The sequence below is a fragment of the Mustela nigripes genome, chromosome 14, assembly GCF_022355385.1.
Source record: "Mustela nigripes isolate SB6536 chromosome 14, MUSNIG.SB6536, whole genome shotgun sequence".
NCBI lineage: Eukaryota > Metazoa > Chordata > Mammalia > Carnivora > Mustelidae > Mustela > Mustela nigripes.
In genome coordinates, this window is record NC_081570.1 from 49,307,903 (window position 1) to 49,326,936 (window position 19,034).

General features: G+C 38.6%; 1 long non-coding RNA gene across 5 annotated transcripts in view; it reads right to left on the minus strand.

The window, feature by feature from the left end:
* Positions 1 to 19,034, minus strand: part of LOC132000943 (uncharacterized) — a 260,143-nt gene that overhangs the window by 216,745 nt on the left and 24,364 nt on the right. For all 5 annotated transcript variants that reach the window (XR_009399498.1, XR_009399499.1, XR_009399501.1 and 2 more), the window contains exon 2: positions 16,426 to 16,553. This is a non-coding gene — a long non-coding RNA (uncharacterized LOC132000943). The remainder of the gene's footprint in view (positions 1 to 16,425; positions 16,554 to 19,034) is intronic.

Below are 19,034 nucleotides of genomic sequence, written 5' to 3' on the forward strand. Positions count from 1 at the left end.
CACGACAAGAAGTGTTTTATGGGATGTCTCTAGGAAGCTTATGGCTGAGAGGAAAGGTAGGAAGATCTCTAAGACAAATCAGGCCTCACTGCCTGCTCAGACCAGGACTTGCACTTATATCCTTTGGTGATCTTAATTGTCTATCATGAAGAACCTTCCATCATAGGCCAGTTCTGGCCCTCCAAAATGCAGACGCCAAGATGAGATTAGAAATGTAAGTGATTTCAAGAAACAACAGGCATAGGTGAGAATATGAAGAAAGGAGGGTCCTCTTACATTGCTGGTGAGAATGCAAACTAGAGCAGCCACTCTGGAAAACAGTATGAAATTTCCTCAGAAAGTTAAAAGTAGAACCACTCTATGATCCAGCAATTGCCCTAGTAGGTATTTACCCAAAAGATACAAATTTGAAGGGATGCATGCACCCCAATGTTTATAGCAACATTATCAACATAACATATCAGCATTATCAGCAATAACTAAATTATGAAAAGAGCCCACATGTCCATCAAACGATGAATGGATAAAGAAGACATGGTAATATATATATATATATAAAAAAGGAATATTACTCAACCATAAAAAAAGAATGAAATCTTGCCATTTGCAAAGATGTGAATGGAGCTAGAGTATTATGCTACATGAAAAAGTCAGAGAAAGACAAATGCCATATGAGTTCATTCATATGTGGAATTTAAAAACCAAAACAAATGAACATAGGGGGATAGAAAGAGAGGAAAACCAAGAAACAGACTCTTAAGTATAGAGAAAAAACTAATGGTTACCAGAGGGGAGGGGGCTGAAGGACAGGTGAAATAGGTAATGGGTATTAAGTGGAGCACTTGTTCTGATGAGGAGCAGGTGTTGTATATAAGTATTGAATCACTAAATTCTGTACCTGAAACTAATGTTACACTGAATGTTAACTAACTGAAATTTAAATGAAAACTGCCAAACCAAAAATAGAACAGTAAAAAAAAAAAAGAAAGAAAAGAAAAGAAAAAGAAATGCAAGTATTCATTGAGGACAATGCCTGCAAAAGATAAAGGGAGAAGGAGAAGCAGTAGGCAAGCTGTAATGCAGATCTGGTCCTTGTGGAAGGAGAGGGATAGACAGAGGATGGGGAAGAAAGAACCCCAGAGCATGGTTCAACTCTGAGGAAGCTTCCACCAGCCCCGAGGAGCTTCATTGCAAAGACTGTTCACAGAGAATCCTGGGATGGGCAGAAATGGCATCTCATATCATTCCTGACACACAATGACATTCTTTATAGTTTCCAAACTGACTCAGAGAAAATCCAGGCTAGAAGCTGTCTCGGAGATCATCCTGGTAAATATTTTCAAAAGAACTCTCTGCAGTAATGAAAAGATCCCTTATCAGCCCTGTCCAAAATGGTAGCTACTCACCATATGTAGCTGTTGACTACTGGAAACATGACTAGTGTAACTGAAGAACTATTTTGTTGTTGTTGTTTAATTAAATTTAAGTCATCTTATGTAGCTACCATATTAGCACAGATATTGAGTCCAATTTTTTTAAGTGAAGAAATGGAGGCAAAATAGAACATGTCCAATCACATATGAGAAGTTTAAGGGTAGACCTAGGACTTGAAACCACTCTTTTTTTAAGTACAGCCTTCTCTTCATCACCCACTCTTGAGTCAAGATATAAAACATACTACTTCTATTTAGAAACCTGGGCCTTCATTTACAAGTTGTTTCATGTATTTAAAGGGTTACAGACTGGGATCTTTCCTCAAGCACTTAGTAGCTAATTTCATGCCAAAAGAGGTCCCTTTATTTATGATCAACTCCTTGTCCTTCATCCTTGCGCTTATCTATGTAGTTTTCTCCTCTAACCTTTGCTGCTTAAGAAGTTTCCAGCTCTCCTTCACTTCGAAACTCAGGCGCTCCTCTATGATCATTTAACACACCCCTCCCCTGCACTTGCCCCCGCACCATACCCAAGTATGCTGCTTTTGGGAATTGAAAATCCTTCTGCTGGCCATGACTGCAGCCTTCGTGTTAATCCAGCTAAAGCTCCTGTAGAGCCCAGGGTCTCAGATCCCCTCTTGGGCCTTTCCCCTCCCTGATCTAATGCCACTCCATCACCTGCAGCCCAGATGGAGAGACCACAAATCCCCAGGAATGCATTCCTAGCAGAGGACATGCGATTGCTCCAAGGCTTACCATTCATTCCAAGACCTGGAATCTGGCTGCCTTAGAGAGTACATGCTTCCTCCAGGCCCAGAAGGGGAGAGCACTTTTCCAACATCATCTGAAACACAGAAGCCTTCACTGTGACCAGACATGGTAAAACGAATCATAATTAAAAAGGACTTTTAGAGCCCCCTATCCAATCTTTCCCATCCTCTGACCTCAAATCCACCTTCTTTTTGAAAAAAAAAAAAAAATCAGTCACTTGTAAAATACCTGTCACTTGTAAAAGACCTTGTTCCTCATGTGCTATCTTTTCTTCTTTACCTTGAATTGCTTCAGCTACAAACACTTATTACATCCAGACCTCTCAGTTCTTTCTTTTCTGCAACATCATCTTCCATCATTTTAACACCTCTCTTTATCTAAAAATGAGTCACAGATCAGGCAATAGAAAACAGAAAGGATGTGCTGGTTAGTGAAGTTTAGATCTTTGATTCAAAGTGGAAAGTATGTCCTGAGACCCCCTTTAATATAGAGGTTGACATGTCCTGTGAGGAGTGCAGATGCTTTGCTGGGCTGATTCTCTGTGCATTTACTATCCACACTAACCAGGGAATGGGACTAGTGATGAGAATTGATAATATAAAACATCCATTTATTTATGTAGCTACCATATTAGCACAGATATTGAGTCCAGGAACTTTGCTAGGAGCAGCTTTGTTTTGAATAACTCCATAATACATGAAAATTCATGAAAGGCAGCTTTTATTTGGTGTAATTCTGTCTTTTGGGTGTGACACTACAGAACCACTTCCATAGGCTAGAGAATATTATACATGCAGCGATAATATAATTGAATCATTCAAACCTGGGCCATTTTGTAAGTGAAAGAGGAAATTATTAATAATTATACTGGACAAAGGAAGTTAACCAATGTGTGGTCACTCTAATCTTCACTAAAGTCCCTGTTCATTTTATCCTGCTGTGGTCAAGGAACTGTGGAGAGGTGAGAGTACTAACAAAACCAGTCACCACCCACGTGCTGAGTACTGAATGCTGGCCATGGACAGCGTCCTGTGGAGCCACTGCAAAGGCAACTGGATAGAAGAAGATGAAAGCATAAGTCAAGCCAAGGACCTGGAGAAAACCTGGGGTATGATTGCTAAGTCTAGAGGAGCCACAGAACTCTTCTGATGCAACATGAGTTGGGGCCACAGGAAATCTAGTCACATAGAAGGACATGGAAGCATGCATCTCATGTCATAGCTTACCCACTGGCCGGGGAGGATAGTGTGGGCACAGGTATGGGTGACTTAAGGAGCCACCAGAAATCTCCTTGCTGCCTTGATGCCACTGCTAATGTTTCCCACAGGATTTAGTTCCAGAATGAGGCCATCTGCACTATAAATAGAACAGCCACCTAGAAAAAAAGGCCCTTAACCTTTACTGGTACACAGAGGGTCCCAGAGGTTAGACATCATTTATCGAGGAATGTAGAAGCCAAATAGCCATAGCAAATGTGAGACCATTTTTTATTTTTCTAGTTTCGCTGAATAAGTCTCTTGAGATTCTGTTGGTGTTAATATATATGGCACTACTTCGAGGGCAGGTGCCTGGGAGCATTCTAAATTATATAAGTAAATAAATAATGCCAATACATCTTCAACACACTGGATTTCTATCTCAGGCTGCCTGCACATATGAAAAAAATAGAATTCTTTCTTAAGAATTATTTTTTCAAAGCATTTAAATATTGACTTCAGACAGTTACTTAGAGAAAAAGAGAATATACGACCCTCAGATACCAGGCTTAGTTCCTATGAACATTCTTTCTGTGGTCCAGTGTCTATTACTAGATATTTAAGAAGGAACACCACTAGAGAAAATACAGGCATCTCTACATGACATGTAAGCTATGAAGAATGAGGAAACAGGACCAGAAACATAGCTGATACCACAGAGATAGATACTACCGGAGTGGGAATTAAAGTTTAGTTCTCCTGACTTAACACATAATTTAGTACAGATTTATTGGCAATTTGGTGCCGGTATAGTCAAGCAAAAGGCTTAAATGTTGATTTGGCCCAAATTTCTATCTTGTTCCTACTCCTTTTAACTGTGGAACCTCAAATAAGGCCCTCTCTAATTATGTATCTTAATATTTGTTTCATAACATACTTATCAAGAGAAAAAAAATCAGATTATATTGATAAATTGCCAAGTGTCCTACCTAGGATTCATTAGGTTCCCAATATAACTAGGTTCCTTCCCCATTTCTTTCAAACATTTCCTACCACATTGATTATTAGGGCCAATTCAGTACTAAATTCAGTACTAAAAAGAAATTCAGTATTAAGAAGAAATGACCTATCAAGCTATGAAAAGACATAGCAGAAACTTAATTGTATATCACTAAGTGAAGCAAGCCAATCGGAAAAGGCTACATATTACATGATTCCAAATATATAACATTCTAGAAAGGGCAAAACAATGGAGACAATAAAAAGTTGAGTGAATACCAGGGTTTGGGAGAGTAGGGAGAGATGAAAAGATATAGCACAGAAGATTTTAGGGCAGTGAAAATGTTTTTGATGATACCCTAATGGTGGATACATGTCATTATATATTTGTCCAAACCCTTAGAATGTACACTAAGAGTGAACTCTAAGGTTAATTATGAAATTCAGGTGATAATGATGCATCAGTATAGATTCATTCATGTAACAAATGTACCACTCTGGTGGGGGATGTTGATAATTAGAGAAGCTGTACATGTATGTGGGAAGGAGATACACGGAAATCTCTCTACCTTCATCTCAATTTTTCTGTAAACTTAAAACTTCTTTAAAAATAATGTCTTAAAGAAAAAAAATCACCTGAGGCATTCATTAGAAATGAACATCCAACAAATTTCAGTGAAGCCCAGGAATCTGTATTTTAATGTGCATTCTTTCCTTACTTTTACTCTCACCCTACCACGCCAAGACTCAGAGGCAATTGGACTACCGGCCACATGTGGATAAACTCTGATAGAAATCATTCCAGTGCACTATCCCAATAGTTCCTAAACTTTCCTGTGCTTTAGATTAAATTGTGAAGAAAATTTGGGGGTACCTGGGTGGCTCAGTGAGTTGCACATCTAACTCTTAATCTCAATTCAGGTGTTGATCTTGGGGTCACTGAGTTCAAGACCCACATTGAAGTCAGGCTCAGCATGGAACCTACTTAAAAAATAAAAAACTAAAATAAAATCAAACATATGAAGAAAATTCATACTACAAATTCAGGAGCCACTCACTTCGAGAGACACTATTTCAGTGAATTTGGTCTGACATCTTCATTTTAATAAGTTCACTGGTGATTCTGATGCTTAACCAGGTTTGGGAACTGTTGTTCTATCTATGCTGCAAACTGTGGTACCACCCACTCTGATTTCAGTAGCTAATTTGCATTAAGTCATTCAAAGCCATCCCACGCTGGACTTGTTTTCCTACAAGAATGGAAGGATTTTGCCATCTAATATTCCAATTAGAGGCTTTCATTGTTCACAAGCATTCATAATGACTTTGCTTTCCAAAGCCAGTTGGGATTTGAGGCTGATCCTTGTTTTTTTGTTTGTTTTTAAATAAATACCATGCATAGGTGATAGAAAAGTTTTTAAAAGCAAATATGTTAATTTCGACATGAAGGAAAAATGAAAAGAAAGAGGCTTACAGATTGCAGTTTAGTTTTTAGTGATGGTAAAGAATAGTGGAATGGACAGTCTTTAAATAAGTATAATGGCTATTGTATCCATTTCATGCCTAGACCATTAAATGTAGCCTGCCTTCCCAGATACCAAGCTCAAGTAGATCCATGAAGACAAAGACTCTAGTGTCTGCTTCACAGAACTATCTATAATAATCCCTTACATGTTCTCAACCTGCTGGTCTTCATTGGTCTCTGCAGTTCTCCCAATCTTGGGCTCATATTCCAGTTTCCAAGTACACAGTGACTTCTTTTACTTAATACACTCAACTACCTGCTCAAATCTACCTTATTTGTGCTCAGCTGCCAAGATTTCCAGCTTTGACTAAGAAACTTCCTTCTATAGCAGTAGGCCTACCAACCAGGCCAACTCTAGTCCCTCAGCCTAAGAGAGAGGCATTTAGAAAAATTAATGGCTTTCCAATAAAAGGCATAGATCATAAATGTTTCCACTCTACACATAACCAGCCATGTGTTTGAAAAATACATTGAAACTCATCATCACTGCTCATCCTAAATTATATCCCTAAATCCCCATTGTTGAAAACACTCAAGTGTATCTTTCTACATTTGGATATTAAGTTATTCAGGAATGTTCTTATTTTTGTTGACTAAGAATCCCAAAATAATGACTTTAACTCTGCTTTGCAAAAATGCCTTGAGAAATGGAAGGGTAAATCAGTTTCTTAATAATCACCAAACCTGTGAAATTTCTCTCTCTAACACACACCTGGTCAATCTTTTGGATGCACCATTTCCAAAGACGGCCTGATTTTACTTAGACTGTTGGCCTTTGTAGTATATGTTTCATGATTTCCTATGAATATTTACTTACCCTTAATGATTTCCATCTACATCAAGTTACGTTGCCAAAGGATCCTGACACTGACCAGTCATTTGCTGGACTTAAGCTTTTTTATTAGGAATTTTTAGGAATCCCTAAGATAATAATCATGAATACTGAACATTTAAATAAATATTAAACATTTACTATTACTTTGACCTGGAAATCACGTCTCTGACAACCTTCCACTTTTAAGCCCAACCGAGAAAGATCAACCTAGGAAAGAGCAAACAATGTACAAAAACTTAAAACTTAAAACTTAAAACTGACTCTCTTGAATCCTTGGTAAATCCATAGTCTTAAAAGCCAGGATTTAAGAGAAGGAAAAAAAATCTGAATTACAACAGTGTTCTTTACACATAACAAAATTCAGCCTGGCCTAGACCACAGAAAATACTATTTGTTCATTTTTAAGATAACACCCTGATTGATTGTTCTTTTTATGACAGGCACTGTTTTGCATGTGTTAACTCCTTTCATTCAACTTTATAATAGTCTCCATTTCTTTTTTTATCAATGTGCTGCAAAATCCTAGAACATAGCCTATGATGATATACAAGCACTTAATAAATATCTGTTAGTGAATGAGTGACTTTATGAGATATATTCTATTATCTTTATTTTACATATAAGGAAATAGAGACACAGGGTAGTTAAGTATCTTTTCGAAGATTTTATACTGAGTAGTGAAAATCAGAATTCAGAATAAGGAAACATTCCCATAAACATCAAATGAGTTACTCAAAGTTATTAAGGGCAAAACAACTTGAGGCTCTCTGATTTCAGTCCCGTGCATACTCCTCAGGACTGATAGCTAATACAAGTAAATTACATCAGGTGCTATATATATAATTTATATATGATACATAATTTACACATGTATACATACACATGTACATATAGTGCCTGACACGTAATTAGCATCCATGAAATAACAGCAGCCTTTCTTTCAGAACTGTCCTAAAAACAAGCAAAATCATAAGTATAAAAAGTGCTTTGAAAGATGTGAAACATACTTATGCAAGGTACTATAAAAATAATAATGATGAGCATTTATCACAATATTGCCTGAGGCCAGCCCCATAGGTCTAGATCTGCTTTCTTCACTCCTAATATCAATTGCCAGCTGCCTCCCACCCTGAGTTTTGAATGATAGCCAGGTTCTTCTCACAGCTGTCAAGTGAATCCTACCAGTGACTGCCCAAACTCCATCCTTCCTACCATATCACCCATCGGTTGGAAGGGGAAGAAGTTTCCATTTATTATGAATTTTATGTTTCAGATACTATTTAATCTTTGATTCAATTATCAAATATGTACTGAGCACCTGCTATGTGCTAGACACTGAGATAAATTAAAATTGAATTCTAAAAATAATAGTCAAAGAATCCAAAAGAAACTAAGAAAAAAGGAACAGAGGAAAAGAGGAATAAACTATCAGAGGGAACAAATAGAAAACAACTAACAAAGCTTAACATAATTTATGTATTGAATTATCTTGAGGTCACTGGACATTGTGCTATAATACTATAGCATGCATACAAGTTCATATTTCCCACTAGAAGTTAAATAATAACTTATTTTTGTACATTCCTCTCAGATTGTTTATTACCATTAAAATCTCGGACAGTCAGTAAGTTGAGATATTTACACAACTAAGACATTGAGAGTCATCACTCTAAAGATGCTCAAAAGCTATTTGTTTATCAGCCCCAGTGTAATTTTCAGAGTCCTACACTATTTCTTCAAATTTTTTTCTTCCATTTTGCTTATCTCTGTTACCCATACACCATCCTTTGCCCATGATGTTCCCCCTTCCTGGAATATCCTCAACTCTTCATGCCTTCATGTCCTTAGTCTAGTATCTTCACGTGATTGTCCTCTTATTTCCTTCATTTCATCCTACAAAGAGCAACCAGACTGTACTGTTAAAAAAAATCATTTATTCAAAAATGTTTACTGAGTTCAGAATAAAATCAGACAAAATCAGAGAGGGAGACAAACCATAAGAAACCTTTTTTTCATATAATGTATTACTTGTTTCAGGGGTACAGGTCTGTGATTCATTAGTCTTACACAGTTAACAGCACTCAGCATAGCACATACCCTCCCCAACGTCCATCAACCAACCACCCCATCCCTCCCACCCACTTCCCCTCCAGCAGCCCTTAGTTTGTTTCCTGAGATTAAGAGTCTCTTATGCAAACCATAAGAAACTCTTAACTCTAGGAAACAAACTGAGTTGCTGGAGGGGAAGAGGGTTGGAAGGATGGGGTAACTGAGTGATGGGCATAAAGGAGGGCACTAGATGTAAAGAACACTGGGTGTTATACGCAACTGAGGAATCACTAAACTCTACCTCTGCAACTAATAATACACCATACATTAATTAAATTTAAATTTACAAATTGTTTTTAAAAGATTATGCATTCGTGGTAGATGATGAACAAAACAGATTTTGTCTTTTTTCATACAAACAATAATAAGGTGTTTGATCAGGGAAGTAACATTACAAGGTTCGCATTTATAAAAGCACTCTCCATAACGGACAGGATGGAGAAGTTCTATGGTGAATGCAGGGAGAAGAGGAGAGGAGAGTTCATCTGACTTGGGAGAAAGGTAAAGATTGTTCGGGCATGGCTAACAAGACTGACGTTGGAGATGTTTCTCTGAAATGAAAAGATCTGAAAATATTTTAGAAGAAAACTTGATGATTAGTTGGTTGTCAAGACTGAAGGAGAGGCAGATTTCACAAGTGATTCCTAGTTTTCTTTTTGCGGACAGCCAGGTGAAGAGGGTACCCTGTGCTGAGCTCAGGGATGCTGGCAGAAGGGAAGATCATGAGTTAATTTCGGGACCTTTAAAGTTTGAGTGATGCTAAATTCTCTAACTAGAGATGTAAAGTGGATAGTATAGGTTTTAGTCAGAGCAGTATCCAGGACCCCATACAGTGTATGTTTCAAAATGAAAACTCAAGGCATATTTGTAAGTGACCAACTTGGAATCAGAGGACAGGAACAATCAGTATTCTGACTGACATTTTATCTGCATCCTCTCATTTAATCTCACATTAACTGTTCAGCTTTAATATTGTGATTCCAATTTTACAGATTAGAGAACATGCTCAGGAAGGTTAAGTAACAAAACAAGGAAATCACAGAATGAAGATTAAAACTCAGATCTGCCTATTTATAAATCTCTTGGAAAATTTTTGTTCTTCCCTCCACCACCACTAATATATACCCCATAGTTAATAGGGGGAAAAAAAAGCAGCTTCTTCCTTGATATCTTAGGAAAAAAATGTCTCCGTCTGTCTTCCCCCATCATCTCTTCTCCCACTCGGGCATGGATACGGCAGAACAAAATTCAGCAATTTCTCTTTCACTTCTACTCAAGATTAAGGGAAGGGACTCTGCTGCTTGTTCTACTGGCATTTTACTGTGGAAAAATAAAAGCAGAAAAATGAGAAATGCTGCAAGATTATGGATGCCCTCATTTCGTGTGCATTCTTCAGAAATGTCAAGGAAGCTGAAATCTAATTTAATCTATTACATGATTGTACGAAATTACTTAACCACATCAAAGCATCAATGGCCTCACACTCTGGGAAGGGACATTGTAAAATGGTTTTCAAATATATAATGCAGTCTCTCAGGTGCTTGAGACAGGGACGCCCATCTCTGAAATTAAAGCTTCCCTTACACTTCTGAGATCAAAACAACAGAGCCATTATTTGAGAGGCTGGATGAAATACCAGAGCCATTTCTTATTAGCTTCAGTCATTAAAGAGAATTTAGTAGCCTAGCTATTTATGCATTTTTTTCCTTCCTTTAAAAAAAAAAAAAAAAGCAATCTTAATGGAATGAAAGGGCGGAAGAGTTTGAAGATCAAGATTACGGGTAAATTTCCCACTAATTACATTGTTTTCTGCTTTCAAAAAAGAAAACCCAACCAATTTTCCAATTCCCCTCTCCATCTCATGCTAAACACTTTAAAAATACAAAAAGAGATGATAAGCACACTGGCTGTCTTTAAGGGTGAGGAAAATTACTACTACACCACTTCCACTGCTATAAGTACTAGCAAAAAACATCCTTGTGTAAATCGATCTTCTAGAATGTTGAATGAATTTTTCCACAGCAACAGATTTGTGAACAAAAATTAGATTCCTAGTAGGACCCTCAAAAACCAAGTCAGGCCATGATGGTGACATACAGTGGTGCTTTATTTCGCACTGAGGCAAGATCCTAGGAATCTCAGAAACGCATTTCAACTCCCTCTTTCCTGGGAATAACTATTTTGAAAGCCACATCATAGCAGGAATTCAGCCTCTATATCAAGAAAATGAGATAGACAATATAGCTTAATATTTAACAGCATAGGCACTAGGAACAGATTACCTAGGCTTAATTCCAAACGCTAAATAGATCTGAACATTGGACAAGGTACTTCCTTTATTCTGGGACTCCGTTTCCACATATATACAGTGGGAATTGAAACAATGCAGGGATATCCCTCTTTGTTGTGTTTCACTTCATTATGCTTCACAGATAATGCTTTTTTTTTTTTTTTTAGTGAATTGAAGGTTTATATGGCCAGCCTGCATCGAGCAAATCTTTGGTGCCATTTTTCCAACACCATTTGCTCACTTTGTGTCTCTGTGCCACATATTGGCAATTCCCTCAAAATTTCAAAATTTTTCATTATAACTATATGTGTTATGGTGATCTGTGATCAGTGACTCACTGAAAGCTCAGTCGGTAGTTGGGATTTTTTAGCAATATTTTTGAATTATGATATGTACTTTCTTCGGACATAAAGTTACTGCACACTTATTAGACTACACTACAGTGTAACCATAAGTTTTATATATACTGGGAAACAAAAAACTTTCATTTGGCTTTCTTTTTTTTTTTTTTTTTCTTTCTTTCAGGCAGAGAGAGAGGGGAAAGCAGGCTTCCCGCTAAGCAGAGAGCCCGATGCAGGGCTCGATCAGAGGACCCTGGGATCATGACCTGAGCCAGACAGAAGCTTTAACCCACTGAGCCACCCAGGCACCCCTCATTTGGCTTTCTTTATTGGTGTATTCTCTTTATTGTCGTGGTCTGGAACCAAACACGCAATACCTCTCAGGTATGACTACATTCTTAGCGTTGTTGTGATTAAATAAGTCACTACTTCAAAACACATAAAACAGATCTAAACATGTAGTAAGTGCTCAGTAAATACCAGCTATTATTGGCACTGTGCTGTATATTTCATCGTATTTAATTTTTGCTATAACCCCTCAAGATAAATATATTTAGCTTCCACTTAATAGATAAAGAAACTAAATTAGAGCCAGATTTATAATCCAGTTCTGATTCCTTGATTCCAGACTCTGGAATATATGACCATGACACACCATCTGTGAAGATGTAGAGTTCTCAAGGACACATCTCCCTGTCCCTTCACCATCTCAGTCCCCTTCCCTGATCCCCTGGCCACTGCATTCATGGTAAGGAGGACAGATGGGTGAGTTGAAATTTCTCCCTTTCCAGGACCCACAGGAAGGGGAATCTGCCCCAGCTCCCTGCCTGGCATGGGCCACGCACTCATGGAGTTTTGACCTTTGTAAATGAGATATTCTGAGGTCAGGGAATGCCTTTGTTTTTAATTTCCATCACAGCCTTCTGGCAAATCCATGAGTATGAGCTCTGAAAATACCACAGGCCTGTGGAAGTGCTGACCTCAGCCTTGGAAATCCTTGTGGATGTAATTACTCAGAGAAAGTGAAGGTGACTGACCATTTACAGTCAGAATCCTAACAAACTAAAGTATTACAGAAACTGTGAAGCCAAAACACAGGGAGGGCTGGGACCCACAAAGCAAGCTGGACATGGAAACATTTTCCAGAAACCAATTAGGAAAGAACTAAGAAGGTGTTCTCACGGGCTTGACAGGGGCTTGGTCCAGTTTTCCTTCCTATTCAGCAATGGAAGCTGAAGAAAATAAAGTAAAGACAGAGATGAGGAACAAAACCCTTCAAGGCCTGGGAAATGGGTCTGGTGGCAGTGGTTTTCTCAGGAGAAGGGACTGTGTTCACCTTTGCCTGATCTCTGTGGGTCTTCCACAGTGGCCCAAGCACTTCTTGATTCTCTTGAAAATGTATTTTTGATTACTAGGAGGTTCCTTTAAGGAATTATAGAATCCCAAAACCAGAAAAGGGATTGGCCTTTACATAGCACTTCACATGGGTCAGGCATTGTGCATTCACCATATACCCTTCCAGCAACCCTATAATTACTGTCCTTGCATTACAGATGAGACAGAGTAAGTAGCACCCAGGGTCACAGAGCCTGGATGTGGCATCCCGACTTCCTAACAAGGACCGCTCTTGTCAAGGATCATTCACAGGTCACTGACTCCTTCACGGTCATCTTGTCCAGCCTTCATCACCCTGTGGAGTTCCCCGGACATCATCCCCAGGGAAGGCCTTTTCAGTCTCTACTTGAATATTGGCTACAAAAGGAATCTCACTACTTCCTTTTTTTTATTTTTTTTTACTGTAGTTAAGTACATGCAACATAAAATTTGCCATCTTAACCATCTTAAAACATACAGTTCTGTGGCATTTCGTACATTCACAAGATTGGACAACAATTACAACAATCTAGTTGCAGAAAATTTTTATCTCCTGACAAGGAAACCCCATATCCGATAAGCAGTCACTCATTCCCTCTTTCCCACAGCCACTAATCAGCTTTCTGTCTTTATGATCTGCCTGTTCTGGACAATTCATATAAATGAAATCACACCATATGGGGTCTTTGTGTCTGACTTCTTTTACTCCGTATGTTTTCAGGATTCACCCATGTACTAGCCTATATCAATACTTCATTCCTTTTTATAGCTGAATGGTGTTTCAAAATACAGATTTTCCACATCTTATTTATCTGTCAGTTGATGGCCTTTTCTGTTATTTCTATTTTGAGGCTATTATGAATAGTGGTACTGTGAATATTCTTTTTTTTTAAAGATTTTATTCATTCATTTGACAGAAATAGATCACAAGAAGGCAGAGAGGCAGGCAGAGAGAGAGAGAGGGAAGCAGACTCCCTGCTGAGCAGAAAGCCAGATGCGGGACTCGATCCCAGGACCCTGAGATCATGACCCGAGCCGAAGGCAGCAGCTCAACCCACTGAGCCACCCAGGCGCCCCGGTACTGTGAAAATTCTTACAGACATTTTTCAAACACTTATTTTCAATTACCTAAGATATATACATAGGAGTAGAATTACTGGTTCATATGGTAATTCTATTTAACTTATTAAGGAGCCCTCAAACTTTAGATGCACCATTTCACATTCCCACCAGCAATATATGAAGGTTCCAACTTCTTCACATCTTTAACACCTGCTACTTTCTGGGTTTTTTTTTTTATTTATTTTCAGCATAACAGTATTCATTATTTTTTCACCGCACCCAGTGCTCCATGCAATCCGTGCCCTCTATAATACCCACCACCTTTTACCCCAACCTCCCACCCCACCGCCACTTCAAACCCCTCAGATTCTTTCTGTTGTTTTTAATTAAAACTATCCTAATGGATATGAAGTGGTAATTTATTATGCTTTTGATTACAAATCTCTAATAACTAATGACACTGAGCATTTTCTATGTGCCTGTTATGACCATTTGTTTATCTTCCTGGATAAATGTCTATTTGAGTCTTTCATCCACTTTTTAACTGAACTTTTTGTCATTTTGTGGTTGAGTTGTAAGAATCCTATACATATTATGGATACTACACACTTATCAGGTATATGATTTGCCAGTATTTTTTCTCATGCTGTCTTTTCACTCTTTTGACAGTGTCCTTTGATGAAATAAAGTTTTTGCTTTTGATGAAGTCCAACTTCTTTATTTTTTCTTATGTTGCTTATAATTGCAGAGTCATGTCTAAGAAGTTATTGCCAAAGCCAAAGTCATGAAGATTAGTTATATGTTTCCTTTTCATTTTTTTATAGTTTTAACTCTTGTATTTAGGTTTTGAGCTATTTTGAGCTGATTTTATATGTAACATGAGGTAGGGATCCAACTTCATTCTTTTGTATACAGGTATACAGTATTTGCACCATCAGTTGAAGAGATTATCGTTTCCCCCATTAAATGGTCAGGCATCATTGTCAAAAATCAATTGACCATATGTATACAGATTTATATCTAGACTCTTCTGCATTCTATTCTATTCTATTCTATTCTATTCTATTCTATTCTTCATGTGTTTATCCTTAGGCCACTACTACGCTGTTCTCATTACTATAACTCACAACTTTTTAAGTCAGCCTATTCAGCCTTCAGATACGCCCCTTCCTTCATCAGAAAATTACTTCTTTTCTTGTGCTGAAATACATCCATGTTGCTGCTAACCTCTGGTTGCAGTTCTGCCCTCTAGAATTTTATCATTACAGCAACATTATCACTAATCTTACTAAGCTCTCATTTATTTTCCAGGTTATTTTAGATGTCTTATACCTATAATTTAATCACCTTGTGTCCTCAAACACTATATCTATAATTATTATCCCCAGTTTAGAGATGAGGAAATTATGGTCTGAAGTCGTTAAGTGACTAACCTATTCACAGTTACATAGTAAGTGGCAGGTGTAGGATGCAAACACAGACAGTTCAACACTCCAACCCATTCTCTTAACCTGCAGAGCACTTAAACAACAATTTCCTCGATTGTCTATGGATCAAGCACTGTGATAAAGGCTAGAAGTACAAAGGTAAATAAGGTGCTGTTCCCACCTCCATGGAGTTCAGATTAGTAAAGAAGACACAAGTCAATATATAGAGTGTAATAACGTAAGAACACCAAAGATTGATGTTCTCCCTCAAATGTAGAAGACTTTACTAAGTTCAAAAAATCCTAGACCCTTGCCTCTTACCACTTCATATCTTCCCCTCAATCCAATCTAATCCATGTCCATGGTATCCCTGCTAATATAAATACCCCAATCCTTCAATAGAGATTCTGATTGTCCAGACCACTGATGCTCTCTTGTGCTTCACATGACCCCACATTGACCTAGAACATTGAGATGAATTATTCTCTAATATAGAAACTTGACCTCACACAAATGCACTCATAATACCACTCTCAAAAAGATTTCCCCACCCATTTCCCACAGTGCCTGAAATATTCCATTACAAATTTTTTCCATTGATAAAGATATTTACTCTCCCCAAGATCCAATACCTATGTCTCTAAGGAACTAAGCAAGTAGAAAACTACATTGATTGATGACCTATCATATGTTGGGCATTTTATATAGATCATCATAATTTATCCCCAGAACAACACAGTGGGTAAGCATTATTAGCCCCATTTTACATATGAGAAAACTGAGGCTCAGAACTTAGAGAATAAAGTGGCATAATTAATACGTAAGCCCAGGACTGCCTGATCTAGAGGGAGGAATCCCTTTGACAGCTTCCCTGAAAAGGTTAACATTCAGTTTATGTTTAACCGCTTCCTGGGACTAACAGCTCATAATCCACATTTGACCCAACCCATCACCCAACTTCTCTAATTGTTAGAAAGTGTGTGCTTCCAACAAGGGCAGCATTTCAGAAATGAAATGGGCTGCTTCAGGAGGCAGCGTTCTCCCCATCTCAGGACTTTCTTACCTGCCAAAATGTCCTCAGTTTGCTTTGGATGGAGATTCTCGGTCCCTACTTTGCCATCCCATCCCACATGCCACATGCCGAAGATGACATTCCACCACCAGAGCCAATCAGTATCCTTAAATCATCCCCTAAAAGCAAGAAGGACAAACTGATTTAAAAAAAAAAAATGTTTATCCTACCACTTTTCCCAAAGGCAAGGGCATTGCAGGCAGTGGAGAGTAAGAGGGAAATTAAACTATAAAGAAATATTTGACAGTGTTTCCTTAATCGTGGTCTATATCTGCTGATCCAGCCAGAAGCAAGAGGGCAGAGGTGATCTTTGCTATGCCACAGTGAATAATGCAATCATATTTTTGATACCAAACTACATTTAACTGCCATATAAATCCTGTCTCCCTCCATACCACACCTCATTATCTCCCAGGAAATGTACAGCTTCTGGAAAGTCAGATGTGGTCAGCCCTGTGCCCCCAAAGCTACAATGGAGACACCATATGGAGAGTCAGGTATTTGCCACACCAGCAGGCCAGCTTCTGAGCACACACAAGGAGCCCTGCCCATGCACCTTGGGCATTTACATGCTGCAGGTGTTCCACAGAACCTACCTCCTTTCTGGGATTCGGTTTTTCATCTTTGAAATGAGAACAGCGTTATCATTATTCCAATTTTGCCAATGAGAAAGGTCATGCACAGACAAGTCAGAAAACTGCTCAAGGTTTAGCTGATGGAAACTTGGAGTTCAAACCCAGGCCTGTCCCTTTTCATTCAGAAGCATGTGGGGAGTTGGGTGAGCCTGGTGGTGGGTATAAAGGAAGGCACGTATTGCATGGAGCACTGAGTGTGGTGCATAAACAATGAATCTCGGAACACTGAAAAAATAATAAATTAAATAAAATTAAAAATAACAAAAGAAGCATGTTTCTCCAGACATGGAAAAGTTCTAACACTATGGTTCTGTGACACTTTGCTGGGACTATTAAGTTCAAAACCTCTTAGCAATAGCTTCCACCATTCATAGCAATCTTCCTGTCAACATGCTCAGCTGCCAAGACTCCCAGAAGGGGAAAAAAAAATGTGTAAAGTAAGCACAATTATAAAACGTTCAAGCTTAATTTTAGGGAGTGTGGTGGGTTAGTGGAAATGACTAGTATAGAAAAGGACAGACAGTGACCTCTGAGTCTCTTTGGAAGACAAAAAGGGGTTGCCACTCAGCCTGACTCAGGAAGGAGAAAAAATTAGCACATTCGGTCATTTTTGCCTTGTTTCCAGCTACATGAATTAAAAAGCTGAGTCCAGGGTCAATGCATCATTCTTGAGCCAGTGAACAAAATCCTTCTTTGTTCTCCAGTGAAACTTATCTCTGAAGAGCTACACCACTTCCTGTGAGATACAGCCCTGCAGATGGGCCACAGGAGCCCCGCCCGGCTGCACAGCCTTTGCTCAAAGTGCAAGAATGGGCATTTTGTGCTTGCTGGGCTGAAAATGACTACTTGCTCCTCTGATCCCCATTGGGGTTCCCAAGTGGTCAAAACTTCCTGTTTAGAAGAGGAGTGGTGGGCAGTGGATGTATGCAGGATTTTGTTTTGTTCCTTTGTGAATTTGTTTAGCTATTTATAGAGCTAAATCAAAAACCAAAGGGGCAGAGTTTAGCACAGTGTTTTTCAAACTGTATTCCATGGAACCCTTCCAAGGCCTAGATGTAGAGGGTAGGGTGGGTGGGAGCAGCAGGCAGAGCACCAAGTCTTCTGTCTGGCCCCTGCTCCCTCTGCCAACACTACCAACAATAGCAATCAAAACCGTTTTCTACTTCTTGGAGATGCAATGTAGGGGGGTTGGGTAGGAAAAGAATAAATGAAACAAGATGGGATCTGGAGGGAGACAAACCATAAGAGACTCTTATTCTCACAGAACAAACTGAGGGTTGCTAGGGGGAGTGGGGGGAGGGAGAGGTGGTGGGGTTATGGACATTGTTGGGGGAGGTGCTATGGTGATTGCTGTGAAGTGTGTAAACCTGGCAATTCACAGACCTGTACCCCTGGGGCTAAAAATACATTATATGTTTATTTTAAAATTATTTTTTAAAAAAACAGTTCTACTTCTAACAATCTGGTATAGTGTGCTGAATCCCATTTTATTTCAATAAAGACTTGTATAGCTAAAAAGGTGTTTGCTAATCACAGTTGCTGTAGAAAGGTCCCACAAGACAAGGAAGGATCCCTCCTAAATTCTATTCCCAGATCTGCTAAAGTATAGCTCTGTGACATTGCATAGTTCATTTCAGCTGCTTTCTCAGTTCCCCCATCTATAGAATGAGGAGTTTCTAACAGTGTATGAGCCCTGAGAGTGAGTACACTACTACACTTTATTATATCTACTGGACTGACTCCAACTGGGTGTGTCCTTTATGTCCAGTCACATTTATAAATACCTATAAACACACATTTAGGGGCAGGTGTTGTCTTAATCCTGGAGAAGCAAAGACAGAAAACAGAAACTCTACCATAAAGGCATTCATAGTCTATAGACAGGGAACTAATTGAGTCATCACAGGAAAAGATGAGATGTGTTATGTTCACAAAACGCATAGTAATTTCAAACTGGAATTTTCA